This window comes from Triplophysa dalaica, chromosome 1 (genome assembly GCF_015846415.1).
Source record: "Triplophysa dalaica isolate WHDGS20190420 chromosome 1, ASM1584641v1, whole genome shotgun sequence".
In the NCBI taxonomy this organism is placed as follows: Eukaryota; Metazoa; Chordata; class Actinopteri; order Cypriniformes; family Nemacheilidae; genus Triplophysa; species Triplophysa dalaica.
The window spans coordinates 29,953,819-29,970,376 of record NC_079542.1 but is presented as its reverse complement, the minus strand read 5'-3'; the positions used below and the strand labels follow the sequence as shown (position 1 = coordinate 29,970,376).

Below are 16,558 nucleotides of genomic sequence, written 5' to 3'. Positions count from 1 at the left end.
AGAGTATTTCCTCAGTAACGGTTTGGAGCGTTTTTGGCAGCTCAAACCTTCCCGTTCGAGCCACTTTTAAACGTATACGTCAAAACAACAGGCAGACATATCCTTTTGTGTATTCTTTTGCTTTTAAAAAAAGGAGCAGAAACATGACCAATTCTTGCAATTTCTGACTATAAAACAGTACCATATAAATGAAAACACAAGACAAAATTTAACTAAAATAATCAATTGACCAAAATGTGGAAAACCAAGCGTATCTTTCTAGTATCTGAATGATACATGACCAATTCCTGCAATTTGTGACAAAAACAGAAACATCCTACAATTGAAAAACACCAGACAAAACTTAACAAGAATACTCAATTGATCAAAATGTGGAAAACCAGGCGTGACTTTCTAGAACTTGATTCAAGGTTAATTGCCTAAATCTATTTCTTTTTTCAAGTACTCACATAGACATGAAGCCACTTAGATCATGCTACTTTCCTCAATATCGCCAAAAGCAATAAAGAACATTCATCAACTGCACAAAGCATGTGAAATCAAATCACTACTACATGCCAGATTCACGCTCTAAAAGAAGCATCTAAGCTCATCATCGTGGTTTGGGAAACAAACACTTACGAAACACATTTCCAAGTAAAATAACTATAGAAATGATCCCTGAAAGTATAGTCCTAAATTTCTCACCAAAACACCAGAGGAAGTCTGATCTGAAGAGTGTTTCCTCAGTAACGGTTTGGAGCGTTTTTGGCAGCTCAAAAACGTATACGTCAAAACAACAGGCAGACATATCCTTTTGTGTATTCTTTTGCTTTTAAAAAAAGGAGCAGAAACAAGACCAATTCCTGCAATTTCTGACTATAAAACAGTACCGACATATAAATGAAAACACAAGACAAAATTTAACAAAAATGCTCAATTGACCAAAATGTGGAAAACCAGGCGTATCTTTCTAGGACTTGTTTCAAGGTTAATTACCTAAATCTATTTCTATTTTCAAGTACTCTCAAAGACATGAAGCCACTTAGATCATGCTGCTTTCCTCAATATCAGCAAAAAAAAATAAAGAACATTCATCAACAGCACAAAGCATGTGAAACCGAATCACTACTACATGCCAGATTCACGCTCTAAAAGAAGCATCTAAGCTCTTCATCGTGGTTTGGGAAACAAACACTTACGAAACACATTTCCAAGTAAAAACTATAGAAATGAACCCTGAAAGCATAGTCCTAAATTTCTCGCCAAAACACCAGAGGAAGTCTGATCTGAAGAGTATTTCCTCAGTAACGGTTTGGAGCGTTTTTGGCAGCTCAAACCTTCCCGTTCGAGCCACTTTTAAACGTATACGTCAAAACAACAGGCAGACATATCCTTTTGTGTATTCTTTTGCTTTTAAAAAAAGGAGCAGAAACATGACCAATTCTTGCAATTTCTGACTATAAAACAGTACCATATAAATGAAAACACAAGACAAAATTTAACTAAAATAATCAATTGACCAAAATGTGGAAAACCAAGCGTATCTTTCTAGTATCTGAATGATACATGACCAATTCCTGCAATTTGTGACAAAAACAGAAACATCCTACAATTGAAAAACACCAGACAAAACTTAACAAGAATACTCAATTGATCAAAATGTGGAAAACCAGGCGTGACTTTCTAGAACTTGATTCAAGGTTAATTGCCTAAATCTATTTCTTTTTTCAAGTACTCACATAGACATGAAGCCACTTAGATCATGCTACTTTCCTCAATATCGCCAAAAGCAATAAAGATCATTCATCAACAGCACAAAGCATGTGAAACCGAATCACTACTACATGCCAGATTCACACTCTAAAAGAAGCATCTAAGCTCTTCATTGTGGTTTGGGAAACAAATACTTACGAAACACATTTCCAAGTAAAAACTATAGAAATGAACCCTGAAAGCATAGTCCTAAATTTCTCGCCAAAACACCAGAGGAAGTCTGATCTGAAGAGTGTTTCCTCAGTAACGGTTTGGAGCGTTTTTGGCAGCTTAAACCTTCCCGTTCGAGCCACTTTTAAACGTATACGTCAAAACAACAGGCAGACATATCCTTTTGTGTATTCTTTTGCTTTTAAAAAAAGGAGCAGAAACATGACCAATTCTTGCAATTTCTGACTATAAAACAGAACCGACATATAAATGAAAACACAAGACAAAATTTAACTAAAATAATCAATTGACCAAAATGTGGAAAACCAAGCGTATCTTTCTAGTATCTGAATGATACATGACCAATTCCTGCAATTTGTGACAAAAACAGAAACATCCTACAATTGAAAAACACCAGACAAAACTTAACAAGAAAACTCAATTGATCAAAATGTGGAAAACCAGGCGTGACTTTCTAGAACTTGATTCAAGGTTAATTGCCTAAATCTATTTCTTTTTTCAAGTACTCACATAGACATGAAGCCACTTAGATCATGCTACTTTCCTCAATATCGCCAAAAGCAAGAAAGAACATTCATCAACTGCACAAAGCATGTGAAATCGAATCACTACTACATGCCAGATTCACAATCTAAAAGAAGCATCTAAGCTCATCATCGTGGTTTGGGAGACAAACATTTACGAAACACATTTCCAAGTAAAATAACTATAGAAATGATCCCTGAAAGTATAGTCCTAAATTTGCTGACCAAACACCAGAGGTAGTCTGATCTGAAGAGTGTTTCCTCAGTAACGGTTTGGAGCGTTTTTGGAAGCTCAAACCTTCCCGTTTGAGCCACTTTTAAACGTATACGTCAAAACAACAGGCAGACATATCCTTTTGTGTATTCTTTTGCTTTAAAAAAGAGGAGCAGAAACATGACCAATTCCTGTAAGTTGTGACCAGAAAAACAGTACCGACATATAAATGAAAACACAAGACAAAATTTAACCAAAATGCTCAATTGACCAAAATGTGGAAAACCAGGCGTATCTTTCTAGGACTTGATTCAAGGTTAATTACCTAAATCTATTTCTTTTTTCAAGCACTCACAAAGACATAAAGCCACTTAGATCATGCTCCTTTCCTCAATATCAGCAAAAAAAATAAAGAACATTCATCAACAGCACAAAGCATGTGAAACCGAATCACTACTACATGCCAGATTCACAATCTAAAAGAAGCATCTAAGCTCATCATCGTGGTTTGGGAAACAAACATTTACGAAACACATTTCCAAGTAAAATAACTATAGAAATGATCCCTGAAAATATAGTCCTAAATTTGCTGACAAAACACCAGAGGTAGTCTGATCTGAAGAGTGTTTCCTCAGTAACGGTTTGGAGCGTTTTTGGAAGCTCAAACCTTCCCGTTCGAGCCACTTTTAAACGTACACGTCAAAACAACAGGCAGACATATCCTTTTGTGTATTCTTTTGCTTTTAAAAAAAGGAGCAGAAACATGACCAATTCTTGCAATTTCTGACTATAAAAAAGTACCGACATATAAATGAAAACACAAGACAAAATATAACTAAAATAATCAATTGACCAAAATGTGGAAAACCAAGCATATCTTTCTAGTATCTGAATGATACATGACCAATTCCTGCAATTTGTGACAAAAACAGAAACATCCTACAATTGAAAAACACCAGACAAAACTTAACAAGAATACTTAATTGATCAAAATGTGGAAAACCAGGCGTAACTTTCTAGGACTTGATTCAAGGTTGATTACCTAAATCTATTTCTTTTTTCAAGTACTCACAAAGACATAAAGCCACTTAGATCATGCTACTTTCCTCAATATCGCCAAAAGCAATAAAGAACATTCATCAACTGCACAAAGCATGTGAAACCGAATCACTACTACATGCCAGATTCACAATCTAAAAGAAGCATCTAAGCTCATCATCGTGGTTTGGGAAACAAACACTTACGAAACACATTTCCAAGTAAAATAACTATAGAAATGATCCCTGAAAGTATAGTCCTAAATTTGCTGACCAAACACCAGAGGTAGTCTGATCTGAAGAGTGTTTCCTCAGTAACGGTTTGGAGCTTTTTGGAAGCTCAAACCTTCCCGTTTGAGCCACTTTTAAACGTATACGTCAAAACAACAGGCAGACATATCCTTTTGTGTATTCTTTTGCTTTAAAAAAGAGGAGCAGAAACATGACCAATTCCTGTAAGTTGTGACCAGAAAAACAGTACCGACATATAAATGAAAACACAAGACTAAATTAAACAAAAATACTTAATTGACCAAAATGTGGAAAACCAGGCGTAACTTTCTAGGACTTGATTCAAGGTTAATTACCTAAATCTATTTCTTTTTTCAAGTACTCACAAAGACATAAAGCCACTTAGATCATGCTACTTTCCTCAATATCGCCAAAAGCAATAAAGAACATTCATCAACAGCACAAAGCATGTGAACCGAATCACTACTAAATGCCAGATTCACGCTCTAAAAGAAGCATCTAAGCTCATCATCGTGGTTTGGGAAACAAACACTTACGAAACACATTTCCAAGTAAAATAACTATAGAAATGATCCCTGAAAGTATAGTCCTAAATTTCTCACCAAAACACCAGAGGAAGTCTGATCTGAAGAGTATTTCCTCAGTAACGGTTTGGAGCGTTTTTGGCAGCTCAAACCTTCCCGTTCGAGCCACTTTTAAACGTATACGTCAAAACAACAGGCAGACATATCCTTTTGTGTATTCTTTTGCTTTTAAAAAAAGGAGCAGAAACAAGACCAATTCCTGCAATTTCTGACTATAAAACAGTACCGACATATAAATGAAAACACAAGACAAAATTTAACTAAAATAATCAATTGACCAAAATGTGGAAAAACCAAGCGTATCTTTCTAGTATCTGAATGATACATGACCAATTCCTGCAATTTGTGACAAAAACAGAAACATCCTACAATTGAAAAACACCAGACAAAACTTAACAAGAATACTCAATTGACCAAAATGTGGAAAACCAGGCGTAACTTTCTAGGACTTGATTCAAGGTTAATTACCTAAATCTATTTCTTTTTTCAAGTACTCACAAAGACATGAAGCCACTTAGATCATGCTACTTTCCTCAATATCGCCAATAGCAATAAAGAACATTCATCAACTGCACAAAGCATGTGAAATCAAATCACTACTACATGCCAGATTCACGCTCTAAAAGAAGCATCTAAGCTCATCATCGTGGTTTGGGAAACAAACACTTACGAAACACATTTCTAAGTAAAATAACTATAGAAATGATCCCTGAAAGTATAGTCCTAAATTTGCTGACAAAACACCAGAGGTAGTCTGATCTGAAGAGTGTTTCCTCAGTAACGGTTTGGAGCGTTTTTGGAAGCTCAAACCTTCCCGTTTGAGCCACTTTTAAACGTATACGTCAAAACAACAGGCAGACGTATCCTTTTGTGTATTCTTTTGCTTTTAAAAAAAAGGAGCAGAAACAAGACCAATTCCTGCAATTTCTGACTATAAAACAGTACCGACATATAAATGAAAACACAAGACAAAATTTAACTAAAATAATCAATTGACCAAAATGTGGAAAACCAAGCGTATCTTTCTAGTATCTGAATGATACATGACCAATTCCTGCAATTTGTGACAAAAACAGAAACATCCTACAATTGAAAAACACCAGACAAAACTTAACAAGAATACTCAATTGATCAAAATGTGGAAAACCAGGCGTGACTTTCTAGAACTTGATTCAAGGTTAATTGCCTAAATCTATTTCTTTTTTCAAGTACTCACATAGACATGAAGCCACTTAGATCATGCTACTTTCCTCAATATCGCCAAAAGCAATAAAGAACATTCATCAACTGCACAAAGCATGTGAAATCAAATCACTACTACATGCCAGATTCACGCTCTAAAAGAAGCATCTAAGCTCATCATCGTGGTTTGGGAAACAAACACTTACGAAACACATTTCCAAGTAAAATAACTATAGAAATGATCCCTGAAAGTATAGTCCTAAATTTCTCACCAAAACACCAGAGGAAGTCTGATCTGAAGAGTGTTTCCTCAGTAACGGTTTGGAGCGTTTTTGGCAGCTCAAAAACGTATACGTCAAAACAACAGGCAGACATATCCTTTTGTGTATTCTTTTGCTTTTAAAAAAAGGAGCAGAAACAAGACCAATTCCTGCAATTTCTGACTATAAAACAGTACCGACATATAAATGAAAACACAAGACAAAATTTAACAAAAATGCTCAATTGACCAAAATGTGGAAAACCAGGCGTATCTTTCTAGGACTTGTTTCAAGGTTAATTACCTAAATCTATTTCTATTTTCAAGTACTCTCAAAGACATGAAGCCACTTAGATCATGCTGCTTTCCTCAATATCAGCAAAAAAAAATAAAGAACATTCATCAACAGCACAAAGCATGTGAAACCGAATCACTACTACATGCCAGATTCACGCTCTAAAAGAAGCATCTAAGCTCTTCATCGTGGTTTGGGAAACAAACACTTACGAAACACATTTCCAAGTAAAAACTATAGAAATGAACCCTGAAAGCATAGTCCTAAATTTCTCGCCAAAACACCAGAGGAAGTCTGATCTGAAGAGTATTTCCTCAGTAACGGTTTGGAGCGTTTTTGGCAGCTCAAACCTTCCCGTTCGAGCCACTTTTAAACGTATACGTCAAAACAACAGGCAGACATATCCTTTTGTGTATTCTTTTGCTTTTAAAAAAAGGAGCAGAAACATGACCAATTCTTGCAATTTCTGACTATAAAACAGTACCATATAAATGAAAACACAAGACAAAATTTAACTAAAATAATCAATTGACCAAAATGTGGAAAACCAAGCGTATCTTTCTAGTATCTGAATGATACATGACCAATTCCTGCAATTTGTGACAAAAACAGAAACATCCTACAATTGAAAAACACCAGACAAAACTTAACAAGAATACTCAATTGATCAAAATGTGGAAAACCAGGCGTGACTTTCTAGAACTTGATTCAAGGTTAATTGCCTAAATCTATTTCTTTTTTCAAGTACTCACATAGACATGAAGCCACTTAGATCATGCTACTTTCCTCAATATCGCCAAAAGCAATAAAGATCATTCATCAACAGCACAAAGCATGTGAAACCGAATCACTACTACATGCCAGATTCACGCTCTAAAAGAAGCATCTAAGCTCTTCATTGTGGTTTGGGAAACAAATACTTACGAAACACATTTCCAAGTAAAAACTATAGAAATGAACCCTGAAAGCATAGTCCTAAATTTCTCGCCAAAACACCAGAGGAAGTCTGATCTGAAGAGTGTTTCCTCAGTAACGGTTTGGAGCGTTTTTGGCAGCTTAAACCTTCCCGTTCGAGCCACTTTTAAACGTATACGTCAAAACAACAGGCAGACATATCCTTTTGTGTATTCTTTTGCTTTTAAAAAAAGGAGCAGAAACATGACCAATTCTTGCAATTTCTGACTATAAAACAGAACCGACATATAAATGAAAACACAAGACAAAATTTAACTAAAATAATCAATTGACCAAAATGTGGAAAACCAAGCGTATCTTTCTAGTATCTGAATGATACATGACCAATTCCTGCAATTTGTGACAAAAACAGAAACATCCTACAATTGAAAAACACCAGACAAAACTTAACAAGAAAACTCAATTGATCAAAATGTGGAAAACCAGGCGTGACTTTCTAGAACTTGATTCAAGGTTAATTGCCTAAATCTATTTCTTTTTTCAAGTACTCACATAGACATGAAGCCACTTAGATCATGCTACTTTCCTCAATATCGCCAAAAGCAAGAAAGAACATTCATCAACTGCACAAAGCATGTGAAATCGAATCACTACTACATGCCAGATTCACAATCTAAAAGAAGCATCTAAGCTCATCATCGTGGTTTGGGAGACAAACATTTACGAAACACATTTCCAAGTAAAATAACTATAGAAATGATCCCTGAAAGTATAGTCCTAAATTTGCTGACCAAACACCAGAGGTAGTCTGATCTGAAGAGTGTTTCCTCAGTAACGGTTTGGAGCGTTTTTGGAAGCTCAAACCTTCCCGTTTGAGCCACTTTTAAACGTATACGTCAAAACAACAGGCAGACATATCCTTTTGTGTATTCTTTTGCTTTAAAAAAGAGGAGCAGAAACATGACCAATTCCTGTAAGTTGTGACCAGAAAAACAGTACCGACATATAAATGAAAACACAAGACAAAATTTAACCAAAATGCTCAATTGACCAAAATGTGGAAAACCAGGCGTATCTTTCTAGGACTTGATTCAAGGTTAATTACCTAAATCTATTTCTTTTTTCAAGCACTCACAAAGACATAAAGCCACTTAGATCATGCTCCTTTCCTCAATATCAGCAAAAAAAATAAAGAACATTCATCAACAGCACAAAGCATGTGAAACCGAATCACTACTACATGCCAGATTCACAATCTAAAAGAAGCATCTAAGCTCATCATCGTGGTTTGGGAAACAAACATTTACGAAACACATTTCCAAGTAAAATAACTATAGAAATGATCCCTGAAAATATAGTCCTAAATTTGCTGACAAAACACCAGAGGTAGTCTGATCTGAAGAGTGTTTCCTCAGTAACGGTTTGGAGCGTTTTTGGAAGCTCAAACCTTCCCGTTCGAGCCACTTTTAAACGTACACGTCAAAACAACAGGCAGACATATCCTTTTGTGTATTCTTTTGCTTTTAAAAAAAGGAGCAGAAACATGACCAATTCTTGCAATTTCTGACTATAAAAAAGTACCGACATATAAATGAAAACACAAGACAAAATATAACTAAAATAATCAATTGACCAAAATGTGGAAAACCAAGCATATCTTTCTAGTATCTGAATGATACATGACCAATTCCTGCAATTTGTGACAAAAACAGAAACATCCTACAATTGAAAAACACCAGACAAAACTTAACAAGAATACTTAATTGATCAAAATGTGGAAAACCAGGCGTAACTTTCTAGGACTTGATTCAAGGTTGATTACCTAAATCTATTTCTTTTTTCAAGTACTCACAAAGACATAAAGCCACTTAGATCATGCTACTTTCCTCAATATCGCCAAAAGCAATAAAGAACATTCATCAACTGCACAAAGCATGTGAAACCGAATCACTACTACATGCCAGATTCACAATCTAAAAGAAGCATCTAAGCTCATCATCGTGGTTTGGGAAACAAACACTTACGAAACACATTTCCAAGTAAAATAACTATAGAAATGATCCCTGAAAGTATAGTCCTAAATTTGCTGACCAAACACCAGAGGTAGTCTGATCTGAAGAGTGTTTCCTCAGTAACGGTTTGGAGCTTTTTGGAAGCTCAAACCTTCCCGTTTGAGCCACTTTTAAACGTATACGTCAAAACAACAGGCAGACATATCCTTTTGTGTATTCTTTTGCTTTAAAAAAGAGGAGCAGAAACATGACCAATTCCTGTAAGTTGTGACCAGAAAAACAGTACCGACATATAAATGAAAACACAAGACTAAATTAAACAAAAATACTTAATTGACCAAAATGTGGAAAACCAGGCGTAACTTTCTAGGACTTGATTCAAGGTTAATTACCTAAATCTATTTCTTTTTTCAAGTACTCACAAAGACATAAAGCCACTTAGATCATGCTACTTTCCTCAATATCGCCAAAAGCAATAAAGAACATTCATCAACAGCACAAAGCATGTGAACCGAATCACTACTAAATGCCAGATTCACGCTCTAAAAGAAGCATCTAAGCTCATCATCGTGGTTTGGGAAACAAACACTTACGAAACACATTTCCAAGTAAAATAACTATAGAAATGATCCCTGAAAGTATAGTCCTAAATTTCTCACCAAAACACCAGAGGAAGTCTGATCTGAAGAGTATTTCCTCAGTAACGGTTTGGAGCGTTTTTGGCAGCTCAAACCTTCCCGTTCGAGCCACTTTTAAACGTATACGTCAAAACAACAGGCAGACATATCCTTTTGTGTATTCTTTTGCTTTTAAAAAAAGGAGCAGAAACAAGACCAATTCCTGCAATTTCTGACTATAAAACAGTACCGACATATAAATGAAAACACAAGACAAAATTTAACTAAAATAATCAATTGACCAAAATGTGGAAAAACCAAGCGTATCTTTCTAGTATCTGAATGATACATGACCAATTCCTGCAATTTGTGACAAAAACAGAAACATCCTACAATTGAAAAACACCAGACAAAACTTAACAAGAATACTCAATTGACCAAAATGTGGAAAACCAGGCGTAACTTTCTAGGACTTGATTCAAGGTTAATTACCTAAATCTATTTCTTTTTTCAAGTACTCACAAAGACATGAAGCCACTTAGATCATGCTACTTTCCTCAATATCGCCAATAGCAATAAAGAACATTCATCAACTGCACAAAGCATGTGAAATCGAATCACTACTACATGCCAGATTCACGCTCTAAAAGAAGCATCTAAGCTCATCATCGTGGTTTGGGAAACAAACACTTACGAAACACATTTCTAAGTAAAATAACTATAGAAATGATCCCTGAAAGTATAGTCCTAAATTTGCTGACAAAACACCAGAGGTAGTCTGATCTGAAGAGTGTTTCCTCAGTAACGGTTTGGAGCGTTTTTGGAAGCTCAAACCTTCCCGTTTGAGCCACTTTTAAAGGTATACGTCAAAACAACAGGCAGACGTATCCTTTTGTGTATTCTTTTGCTTTTAAAAAAAGGAGCAGAAACAAGACCAATTCCTGCAATTTCTGACTATAAAACAGTACCGACATATAAATGAAAACACAAGACAAAATTTAACTAAAATAATCAATTGACCAAAATGTGGAAAAACCAAGCGTATCTTTCTAGTATCTGAATGATACATGACCAATTCCTGCAATTTGTGACAAAAACAGAAACACCCTACAATTGAAAAACACCAGACAAAACTTAACAAGAAAACTCAATTGATCAAAATGTGGAAAACCAGGCGTGACTTTCTAGAACTTGATTCAAGGTTAATTGCCTAAATCTATTTCTTTTTTCAAGTACTCACATAGACATGAAGCCACTTAGATCATGCTACTTTCCTCAATATCGCCAAAAGCAATAAAGAACATTCATCTACTGCACAAAGCATGTGAAATCGAATCACTACTACATGCCAGATTCACGCTCTAAAAGAAGCATCTAAGCTCTTCATCGTGGTTTGGGAAACAAACACTTACGAAACACATTTCCAAGTAAAATAACTATAGAAATGATCCCTGAAAGTATAGTCCTAAATTTGCTGACCAAACACCAGAGGTAGTCTGATCTGAAGAGTGTTTCCTCAGTAACGGTTTGGAGCGTTTTTGGAAGCTCAAACCTTCCCGTTTGAGCCACTTTTAAACGTATACGTCAAAACAACAGGCAGACATATCCTTTTGTGTATTCTTTTGCTTTAAAAAAGAGGAGCAGAAACATGACCAATTCCTGTAAGTTGTGACCAGAAAAACAGTACCGACATATAAATGAAAACACAAGACAAAATTTAACCAAAATGCTCAATTGACCAAAATGTGGAAAACCAGGCGTATCTTTCTAGGACTTGATTCAAGGTTAATTACCTAAATCTATTTCTTTTTTCAAGCACTCACAAAGACATAAAGCCACTTAGATCATGCTCCTTTCCTCAATATCAGCAAAAAAAATAAAGAACATTCATCAACAGCACAAAGCATGTGAAACCGAATCACTACTACATGCCAGATTCACAATCTAAAAGAAGCATCTAAGCTCATCATCGTGGTTTGGGAAACAAACATTTACGAAACACATTTCCAAGTAAAATAACTATAGAAATGATCCCTGAAAATATAGTCCTAAATTTGCTGACAAAACACCAGAGGTAGTCTGATCTGAAGAGTGTTTCCTCAGTAACGGTTTGGAGCGTTTTTGGAAGCTCAAACCTTCGCGTTTGAGCCACTTTTAAACGTATACGTCAAAACAACAGGCAGACATATCCTTTTGTGTATTCTTTTGCTTTTAAAAAAAGGAGCAGAAACAAGACCAATTCCTGCAATTTCTGACTATAAAACAGTACCGACATATAAATGAAAACACAAGACAAAATTTAACTAAAATAATCAATTGACCAAAATGTGGAAAAACCAAGCGTATCTTTCTAGTATCTGAATGATACATGACCAATTCCTGCAATTTGTGACAAAAACAGAAACATCCTACAATTGAAAAACACCAGACAAAATTTAACAAGAATACTCAATTGACCAAAATGTGGAAAACCAGGCGTAATCTTTCTAGGACTTGATTCAAGGTTAATTAACTAAATCTTTTTCTTTTTTCAAGTACTCACAAAGACATAAAGCCACTTAGATCATGCTACTTTCCTCAATATCGCCAAAAGCAATAAAGAACATTCATCAACAGCACAAAGCATGTGAAACCGAATCACTACTACATGCCAGATTCACGCTCTAAAAGAAGCATCTAAGCTCTTCATCGTGGTTTGGGAAACAAATACTTACGAAACACATTTCCAAGTAAAAACTATAGAAATGAACCCTGAAAGCATAGTCCTTAATTTCTCGCCAAAACACCAGAGGAAGTCTGATCTGAAGAGTGTTTCCTCAGTAACGGTTTGGAGCGTTTTTGGCAGCTCAAACCTTCCCGTTCGAGCCACTTTTAAACGTATACGTCAAAACAACAGGCAGACATATCCTTTTGTGTATTCTTTTTCTTTTAAAAAAAGGAGCAGAAACATGACCAATTCTTGCAATTTCTGACTATAAAACAGTACCGACATATAAATGAAAACACAAGACAAAATTTAACTAAAATAATCAATTGACCAAAATGTGGAAAACCAAGCGTATCTTTCTAGTATCTGAATGATACATGACCAATTCCTGCAATTTGTGACAAAAACAGAAACATCCTACAATTGAAAAACACCAGACAAAACTTATCAAGAATACTCAATTGATCAAAATGTGGAAAACCAGGCATAACTTTCTAGGACTTGATTCAAGGTTAATTGCCTAAATCTATTTCTTTTTTCAAGTACTCACATGGACATGAAGCCACTTAGATCATGCTACTTTCCTCAATATCGCCAAAAGCAATAAAGAACATTCATCAACTGCACAAAGCATGTGAAATCGAATCACTACTACATGCCAGATTCACGCTCTAAAAGAAGCATCTAAGCTCTTCATCGTGGTTTGGGAAACAAACACTTACGAAACACATTTCCAAGTAAAATAACTATAGAAATGATCCCTGAAATTATAGTCCTAAATTTGCTGACCAAACACCAGAGGTAGTCTGATCTGAAGAGTGTTTCCTCAGTAACGGTTTGGAGCGTTTTTGGAAGCTCAAACCTTCCCGTTTGAGCAACTTTTAAACGTATACGTCAAAACAACAGGCAGACATATCCTTTTGTGTATTCTTTTGCTTTAAAAAAGAGGAGCAGAAACATGACCAATTCCTGTAAGTTGTGACCAGAAAAACAGTACCGACATATAAATGAAAACACAAGACAAAATTTAACTTAAATAATCAATTGACCAAAATGTGGAAAAACCAAGCGTATCTTTCTAGTATCTGAATGATACATGACCAATTCCTGCAATTTGTGACAAAAACAGAAACATCCTACAATTGAAAAACACCAGACAAAACTTAACAAGAATACTCAATTGACCAAAATGTGGAAAACCAGGCGTAACTTTCTAGGACTTGATTCAAGGTTAATTAACTAAATCTATTTCTTTTTTCAAGTACTCACAAAGACATAAAGCCACTTAGATCATGCTACTTTCCTCAATATCGCCAAAAGCAATAAAGAACATTCATCAACAGCACAAAGCATGTGAAACCGAATCACTACTACATGCCAGATTAACGCTCTAAAAGAAGCATCTAAGCTCTTCATCGTGGTTTGGGAAACAAATACTTACGAAACACATTTCCAAGTAAAAACTATAGAAATGAACCCTGAAAGCATAGTCCTAAATTTCTCGCCAAAACACCAGAGGAAGTCTGATCTGAAGAGTGTTTCCTCAGTAACGGTTTGGAGCGTTTTTGGCAGCTCAAACCTTCCCGTTCGAGCCACTTTTAAACGTATACGTCAAAACAACAGGCAGACATATCCTTTTGTGTATTCTTTTGCTTTTAAAAAAAGGAGCAGAAACATGACCAATTCTTGCAATTTCTGACTATAAAACAGTACCGACATATAAATGAAAACACAAGACAAAATATAACTAAAATAATCAATTGACCAAAATGTGGAAAACCAAGCGTATCTTTCTAGTATCTGAATGATACATGACCAATTCCTGCAATTTGTGAAAAAAACAGAAACATCCTACAATTGAAAAACACCAGACAAAACTTAACAAGAATACTTAATTGATCAAAATGTGGAAAACCAGGCGTGACTTTCTAGAACTTGATTCAAGGTTAATTGCCTAAATCTATTTCTTTTTTCAAGTACTCACATAGACATGAAGCCACTTAGATCATGCTACTTTCCTCAATATCGCCAAAAGCAATAAAGAACATTCATCAACTGCACAAAGCATGTGAAATCGAATCACTACTACATGCCAGATTCACGCTCTAAAAGAAGCATATAAGCTCATCATCGTGGTTTGGGAAACAAACACTTACGAAACACATTTCTAAGTAAAAAAACTATAGAAATGATCCCTGAAAGTATAGTCCTAAATTTGCTGACCAAACACCAGAGGTAGTCTGATCTGAAGAGTGTTTCCTCATGTAACGGTTTGGAGCGTTTTTGGAAGCTCAAACCTTCCCGTTCGAGCCACTTTTAAACGTATACGTCAAAACAACAGGCAGACATATCCTTTTGTGTATTCTTTTGCTTTTAAAAAAAGGAGCAGAAACATGACCAATTCCTGCAATTTCTGACTATAAAACAGTACCGATATATAAATGAAAACACAAGACAAAATTTAACAAAAATACTCAATTGACCAAAATGTGGAAAACCAAGCGTATCTTTCTAGTATCCGAATGATACATGACCAATTCCTGCAATTTGTGACAAAAACAGAAACATCCTACTATTGAAAAACACCATACAAAACTTAAGAATACTCAATTGATCAAAATGTGGAAAACCAGGCGTAAATTTCTAGGACTTGATTGAAGGTTAATTACCTAAATCTATTTCTTTTTGCAAGTACTCACAAAGACATAAAGCCACTTAGATCGTGCTACTTTCCTCAATATCGCCAAAAGCAATAAAGAACATTCATCAACAGCACAAAGCATGTGAACCGAATCACTACTAAATGCCAGATTCATGCTCTAAAAGAAGCATCTAAGCTCATCATCGTGGTTTGGGAAACAAACACTTACGAAACACATTTCCAAGTAAAATAACTATAGAAATGATTCCTGAAAGTATTGTCCTAAATTTCTCGCCAAAACACCAGAGGAAGTCTGATCTGAAGAGTGTTTCCTCAGTAACGGTTTGGAGCGTTTTTGGCAGCTCAAACCTTCCCGTTCGAGCCACTTTTAAACGTATACGTCAAAACAACAGGCAGACATATCCTTTTGTGTATTCTTTTTCTTTTAAAAAAAGGAGCAGAAACATGACCAATTCTTGCAATTTCTGACTATAAAACAGTACCGACATATAAATGAAAACACAAGACAAAATTTAACTAAAATAATCAATTGACCAAAATGTGGAAAACCAAGCGTATCTTTCTAGTATCTGAATGATACATGACCAATTCCTGCAATTTGTGACAAAAACAGAAACATCCTACAATTGAAAAACACCAGACAAAACTTATCAAGAATACTCAATTGATCAAAATGTGGAAAACCAGGCATAACTTTCTAGGACTTGATTCAAGGTTAATTGCCTAAATCTATTTCTTTTTTCAAGTACTCACATGGACATGAAGCCACTTAGATCATGCTACTTTCCTCAATATCGCCAAAAGCAATAAAGAACATTCATCAACTGCACAAAGCATGTGAAATCGAATCACTACTACATGCCAGATTCACGCTCTAAAAGAAGCATCTAAGCTCTTCATCGTGGTTTGGGAAACAAACACTTACGAAACACATTTCCAAGTAAAATAACTATAGAAATGATCCCTGAAATTATAGTCCTAAATTTGCTGACCAAACACCAGAGGTAGTCTGATCTGAAGAGTGTTTCCTCAGTAACGGTTTGGAGCGTTTTTGGAAGCTCAAACCTTCCCGTTTGAGCAACTTTTAAACGTATACGTCAAAACAACAGGCAGACATATCCTTTTGTGTATTCTTTTGCTTTAAAAAAGAGGAGCAGAAACATGACCAATTCCTGTAAGTTGTGACCAGAAAAACAGTACCGACATATAAATGAAAACACAAGACAAAATTTAACTAAAATAATCAATTGACCAAAATGTGGAAAAACCAAGCGTATCTTTCTAGTATCTGAATGATACATGACCAATTCCTGCAATTTGTGACAAAAACAGAAACATCCTACAATTGAAAAACACCAGACAAAACTTAACA

General features: G+C 35.4%; 24 non-coding genes across 24 annotated transcripts; all 24 read right to left on the bottom strand.

The window, feature by feature from the left end:
• Nucleotides 1-460: 460 nt before the first annotated feature.
• LOC130430974 (small nucleolar RNA U3) lies at nt 461-676 on the bottom strand. The gene has a single exon (XR_008908081.1). It is a non-coding gene; the product is annotated as a small nucleolar RNA U3 (small nucleolar RNA).
• Nucleotides 677-1,019: 343 nt separating this feature from the next.
• LOC130431364 (small nucleolar RNA U3) lies at nt 1,020-1,234 on the bottom strand. The gene has a single exon (XR_008908229.1). It is a non-coding gene; the product is annotated as a small nucleolar RNA U3 (small nucleolar RNA).
• Nucleotides 1,235-1,732: 498 nt separating this feature from the next.
• On the bottom strand, nt 1,733-1,946 carry LOC130431567 (small nucleolar RNA U3). The gene has a single exon (XR_008908284.1). It is a non-coding gene; the product is annotated as a small nucleolar RNA U3 (small nucleolar RNA).
• A 501-nt stretch (nt 1,947-2,447) lies between these two features.
• On the bottom strand, nt 2,448-2,663 carry LOC130431499 (small nucleolar RNA U3). The gene has a single exon (XR_008908270.1). It is a non-coding gene; the product is annotated as a small nucleolar RNA U3 (small nucleolar RNA).
• A 367-nt stretch (nt 2,664-3,030) lies between these two features.
• LOC130431641 (small nucleolar RNA U3) lies at nt 3,031-3,246 on the bottom strand. The gene has a single exon (XR_008908298.1). It is a non-coding gene; the product is annotated as a small nucleolar RNA U3 (small nucleolar RNA).
• Nucleotides 3,247-3,747: 501 nt separating this feature from the next.
• On the bottom strand, nt 3,748-3,963 carry LOC130431425 (small nucleolar RNA U3). Its single transcript, XR_008908246.1, has one exon. It is a non-coding gene; the product is annotated as a small nucleolar RNA U3 (small nucleolar RNA).
• Nucleotides 3,964-4,329: 366 nt separating this feature from the next.
• Nucleotides 4,330-4,544, bottom strand: LOC130431696 (small nucleolar RNA U3). The gene has a single exon (XR_008908307.1). It is a non-coding gene; the product is annotated as a small nucleolar RNA U3 (small nucleolar RNA).
• A 502-nt stretch (nt 4,545-5,046) lies between these two features.
• Nucleotides 5,047-5,262, bottom strand: LOC130430741 (small nucleolar RNA U3). The gene has a single exon (XR_008907906.1). It is a non-coding gene; the product is annotated as a small nucleolar RNA U3 (small nucleolar RNA).
• Nucleotides 5,263-5,764: 502 nt separating this feature from the next.
• Nucleotides 5,765-5,980, bottom strand: LOC130430963 (small nucleolar RNA U3). Its single transcript, XR_008908079.1, has one exon. It is a non-coding gene; the product is annotated as a small nucleolar RNA U3 (small nucleolar RNA).
• Nucleotides 5,981-6,323: 343 nt separating this feature from the next.
• LOC130431356 (small nucleolar RNA U3) lies at nt 6,324-6,538 on the bottom strand. Its single transcript, XR_008908224.1, has one exon. It is a non-coding gene; the product is annotated as a small nucleolar RNA U3 (small nucleolar RNA).
• Nucleotides 6,539-7,036: 498 nt separating this feature from the next.
• Nucleotides 7,037-7,250, bottom strand: LOC130431449 (small nucleolar RNA U3). The gene has a single exon (XR_008908254.1). It is a non-coding gene; the product is annotated as a small nucleolar RNA U3 (small nucleolar RNA).
• Nucleotides 7,251-7,751: 501 nt separating this feature from the next.
• LOC130431493 (small nucleolar RNA U3) lies at nt 7,752-7,967 on the bottom strand. The gene has a single exon (XR_008908268.1). It is a non-coding gene; the product is annotated as a small nucleolar RNA U3 (small nucleolar RNA).
• Nucleotides 7,968-8,334: 367 nt separating this feature from the next.
• LOC130431626 (small nucleolar RNA U3) lies at nt 8,335-8,550 on the bottom strand. The gene has a single exon (XR_008908296.1). It is a non-coding gene; the product is annotated as a small nucleolar RNA U3 (small nucleolar RNA).
• Nucleotides 8,551-9,051: 501 nt separating this feature from the next.
• LOC130431418 (small nucleolar RNA U3) lies at nt 9,052-9,267 on the bottom strand. Its single transcript, XR_008908245.1, has one exon. It is a non-coding gene; the product is annotated as a small nucleolar RNA U3 (small nucleolar RNA).
• A 366-nt stretch (nt 9,268-9,633) lies between these two features.
• Nucleotides 9,634-9,848, bottom strand: LOC130431634 (small nucleolar RNA U3). Its single transcript, XR_008908297.1, has one exon. It is a non-coding gene; the product is annotated as a small nucleolar RNA U3 (small nucleolar RNA).
• Nucleotides 9,849-10,350: 502 nt separating this feature from the next.
• On the bottom strand, nt 10,351-10,566 carry LOC130430670 (small nucleolar RNA U3). The gene has a single exon (XR_008907881.1). It is a non-coding gene; the product is annotated as a small nucleolar RNA U3 (small nucleolar RNA).
• A 502-nt stretch (nt 10,567-11,068) lies between these two features.
• Nucleotides 11,069-11,284, bottom strand: LOC130431207 (small nucleolar RNA U3). Its single transcript, XR_008908179.1, has one exon. It is a non-coding gene; the product is annotated as a small nucleolar RNA U3 (small nucleolar RNA).
• Nucleotides 11,285-11,651: 367 nt separating this feature from the next.
• LOC130431621 (small nucleolar RNA U3) lies at nt 11,652-11,867 on the bottom strand. Its single transcript, XR_008908295.1, has one exon. It is a non-coding gene; the product is annotated as a small nucleolar RNA U3 (small nucleolar RNA).
• Nucleotides 11,868-12,370: 503 nt separating this feature from the next.
• LOC130430952 (small nucleolar RNA U3) lies at nt 12,371-12,584 on the bottom strand. Its single transcript, XR_008908078.1, has one exon. It is a non-coding gene; the product is annotated as a small nucleolar RNA U3 (small nucleolar RNA).
• A 501-nt stretch (nt 12,585-13,085) lies between these two features.
• On the bottom strand, nt 13,086-13,301 carry LOC130431491 (small nucleolar RNA U3). Its single transcript, XR_008908267.1, has one exon. It is a non-coding gene; the product is annotated as a small nucleolar RNA U3 (small nucleolar RNA).
• A 503-nt stretch (nt 13,302-13,804) lies between these two features.
• LOC130431279 (small nucleolar RNA U3) lies at nt 13,805-14,018 on the bottom strand. The gene has a single exon (XR_008908205.1). It is a non-coding gene; the product is annotated as a small nucleolar RNA U3 (small nucleolar RNA).
• A 501-nt stretch (nt 14,019-14,519) lies between these two features.
• On the bottom strand, nt 14,520-14,735 carry LOC130430495 (small nucleolar RNA U3). The gene has a single exon (XR_008907823.1). It is a non-coding gene; the product is annotated as a small nucleolar RNA U3 (small nucleolar RNA).
• A 499-nt stretch (nt 14,736-15,234) lies between these two features.
• Nucleotides 15,235-15,449, bottom strand: LOC130431409 (small nucleolar RNA U3). Its single transcript, XR_008908243.1, has one exon. It is a non-coding gene; the product is annotated as a small nucleolar RNA U3 (small nucleolar RNA).
• A 501-nt stretch (nt 15,450-15,950) lies between these two features.
• LOC130431490 (small nucleolar RNA U3) lies at nt 15,951-16,166 on the bottom strand. Its single transcript, XR_008908266.1, has one exon. It is a non-coding gene; the product is annotated as a small nucleolar RNA U3 (small nucleolar RNA).
• Between the last annotated feature and the right edge of the window lie 392 nt (nt 16,167-16,558).